This window comes from Scyliorhinus torazame, chromosome 14 (genome assembly GCF_047496885.1).
Source record: "Scyliorhinus torazame isolate Kashiwa2021f chromosome 14, sScyTor2.1, whole genome shotgun sequence".
NCBI lineage: Eukaryota > Metazoa > Chordata > Chondrichthyes > Carcharhiniformes > Scyliorhinidae > Scyliorhinus > Scyliorhinus torazame.
The window spans coordinates 26,909,150-26,912,650 of record NC_092720.1 but is presented as its reverse complement, the minus strand read 5'-3'; positions in this window follow the sequence as shown (position 1 = coordinate 26,912,650).

Here is a 3,501-nt window from a genome sequence, read left to right as displayed (position 1 = left end):
ATCTCCCTCCTCCCCCCGACCATCTCCCTCCTCCCCCCGACCATCTCCCTCCTCCCCCCGACCATCTCCCTCCTCCCCCCGACCATCTCCCTCCTCCCCCCGACCATCTCCCTCCTCCCCCCGACCATCTCCCTCCTCCCCCCGACCATCTCCCTCCTCCCCCCGACCATCTCCCTCCTCCCCCCGACCATCTCCCTCCTCCCCCCGACCATCTCCCTCCTCCCCCCGACCATCTCCCTCCTCCCCCCGACCATCTCCCTCCTCCCCCCGACCATCTCCCTCCTCCCCCCGACCATCTCCCTCCTCCCCCCGACCATCTCCCTCCTCCCCCCGACCATCTCCCTCCTCCCCCCGACCATCTCCCTCCTCCCCCCGACCATCTCCCTCCTCCCCCCGACCATCTCCCTCCTCCCCCCGACCATCTCCCTCCTCCCCCCGACCATCTCCCTCCTCCCCCCGACCATCTCCCTCCTCCCCCCGACCATCTCCCTCCTCCCCCCGACCATCTCCCTCCTCCCCCGACCATCTCCCTCCTCCCCCCGACCATCTCCCTCCTCCCCCCGACCATCTCCCTCCTCCCCCCGACCATCTCCCTCCTCCCCCCGACCATCTCCCTCCTCCCCCCGACCATCTCCCTCCTCCCCCCGACCATCTCCCTCCTCCCCCCGACCATCTCCCTCCTCCCCCCGACCATCTCCCTCCTCCCCCCGACCATCTCCCTCCTCCCCCCGACCATCTCCCTCCTCCCCCCGACCATCTCCCTCCTCCCCCCGACCATCTCCCTCCTCCCCCCGACCATCTCCCTCCTCCCCCCGACCATCTCCCTCCTCCCCCCGACCATCTCCCTCCTCCCCCCGACCATCTCCCTCCTCCCCCCGACCATCTCCCTCCTCCCCCCGACCATCTCCCTCCTCCCCCCGACCATCTCCCTCCTCCCCCCGACCATCTCCCTCCTCCCCCCGACCATCTCCCTCCTCCCCCCGACCATCTCCCTCCTCCCCCCGACCATCTCCCTCCTCCCCCCGACCATCTCCCTCCTCCCCCCGACCATCTCCCTCCTCCCCCCGACCATCTCCCTCCTCCCCCCGACCATCTCCCTCCTCCCCCCGACCATCTCCCTCCTCCCCCCGACCATCTCCCTCCTCCCCCCGACCATCTCCCTCCTCCCCCCGACCATCTCCCTCCTCCCCCCGACCATCTCCCTCCTCCCCCCGACCATCTCCCTCCTCCCCGACCATCTCCCTCCTCCCCCCGACCATCTCCCTCCTCCCCCCGACCATCTCCCTCCTCCCCCCGACCATCTCCCTCCTCCCCCGACCATCTCCCTCCTCCCGACCATCTCCCTCCTCCCCCCGACCATCTCCCTCCTCCCCCCGACCATCTCCCTCCTCCCCCCGACCATCTCCCTCCTCCCCCCGACCATCTCCCTCCTCCCCCCGACCATCTCCCTCCTCCCCCCGACCATCTCCCTCCTCCCCCCGACCATCTCCCTCCTCCCCCCGACCATCTCCCTCCTCCCCCCGACCATCTCCCTCCTCCCCCCGACCATCTCCCTCCTCCCCCCGACCATCTCCCTCCTCCCCCCGACCATCTCCCTCCTCCCCCCGACCATCTCCCTCCTCCCCCCGACCCCTCCCATCTCGCTCCTCCACCCCGCCCCCTCCCATCTCGCTCCTCCCCCCGCCCCCTCCCATCTCGCTCCTCCCCCCCCGCCCCCTCACACCTCGCTCCTCCCCCCCGCACCCTCACATCTCGCTCCTCCCACCCGCCCCCTCCCATCTCGCTCCTCCCCCCGCCCCCTCCCATCTCGCTCCTCCCCCCGCCCCCTCCCATCTCGCTCCTCCCCCTCGCCCCCTCCCATCTCGCTCCTCCCCCTCGCCCCCTCCCATCTCCCTCCTCCCCCCCGCCCCCTCCCATCTCCCTCCTCCCCCCGCCCCCTCCCATCTCCCTCCTCCCCCCGCCCCCTCCCATCTCCCTCCTCCCCCCGCCCCCTCCCATCTCCCTCCTCCGCCCGCCCATCTCCCTCCTCCGCCTGCCCCCTCCCATCTCCCTCCTCCCCCCGCCCCCTCCCATCTCCCTCCTCCCCCCGACCATCTCCCTCCTCCCCCCGACCCCTCCCATCTCGCTCCTCCACCCCGCCCCCTCCCATCTCGCTCCTCCCCCCGCCCCCTCCCATCTCGCTCCTCCCCCCCCGCCCCCTCACACCTCGCTCCTCCCCCTCGCCCCCTCCCATCTCGCTCCTCCCCCTCGCCCCCTCCCATCTCCCTCCTCCCCCCGCCCCCTCCCATCTCCCTCCTCCCCCCGCCCCCTCCCATCTCCCTCCTCGCCCCGCCCCCTCCCATCTCCCTCCTCCGCCCGCCCCCTCCCATCTCCCTCCTCCGCCCGCCCATCTCCCTCCTCCGCCTGCCCCCTCCCATCTCCCTCCTCCCCCCGCCCCCTCCCATCTCCCTCCTCCCCGCGCCCCCTCCCATCTCCCTCCTCCCCCCACCCCCTCCCATCTCCCTCCTCCCCTCCCATCTCCCTCCTCCCCCCGCCCCCTCCCTCCTCCCCCCGCCCCCTCCCATCTCCCTCCTCCCCCTGCCCCCTCCCATCTCCCTCCTCCCTCCGCCCCTCCCATCTCCCTCCTCCCCCCGCCCCCTCCCATCTCCCTCCTCCCTCCTCCCCCCGCCCCCTCCCATCTCCCTCCTCCCCCCGCCCCCTCCCATCTCCCTCCTCCCCCCACCCCCTCACATCTCCCTCCTCCCTCCGCGCCTCCCATCTCCCTCCTCCCACCGCCCCCTCCCATCTCCCTTCTCCCCCCGCCCCCTCCCATCTCACTCCTCCCCTCCCATCTCCCTCCTCCCCCCGCCCCCTCCCATCTCGCTCCTCCCCCCGCACCCTCCCATCTCGCTCCTCCCCCCGCCCCCTCCCATCTCGCTCCTCCTCCCCGCCCCCTCCCATCTCGCTCCTCCTCCCGCCCCCTCCCATCTCGCTCCTCCTCCCGCCCCCGCCCTCTCCCATCTCTCTCCTCCCCCCGCCCCCTCCCATCTCGCTCCCCCCCCCCCGCCCCCTCCCATCTCCCTCCTCCCCCCGCCCCCTCCCATCTCGCTCCTCCTCCCCGCCCCCTCCCATCTCGCTCCTCCTCCCGCCCCCTCCCATCTCGCTCCTCCTCCTGCCCCCGCCCCCTCCCATCTCCCTCCGCCCCCTCCCATCTCCCTCCTCCCCCTCCCATCTCCCTCCTCCCCCTCCCATCTCCCTCCTCCCCCTCCCATCTCCCTCCTCCCCCTCCCATCTCCCTCCTCCCCCTCCCATCTCCCTCCTCCCCCTCCCATCTCCCTCCTCCCCCTCCCATCTCCCTCCTCCCCCTCCCATCTCCCTCCTCCCCCTCCCATCTCCCTCCTCCCCCTCCCATCTCCCTCCTCCCCCTCCCATCTCCCTCCTCCCCCTCCCATCTCCCTCCGCCCCCTCCCATCTCCCTCCGCCCCCTCCCATCTCCCTCCGCCCCCTCCCATCTCCCTCCGC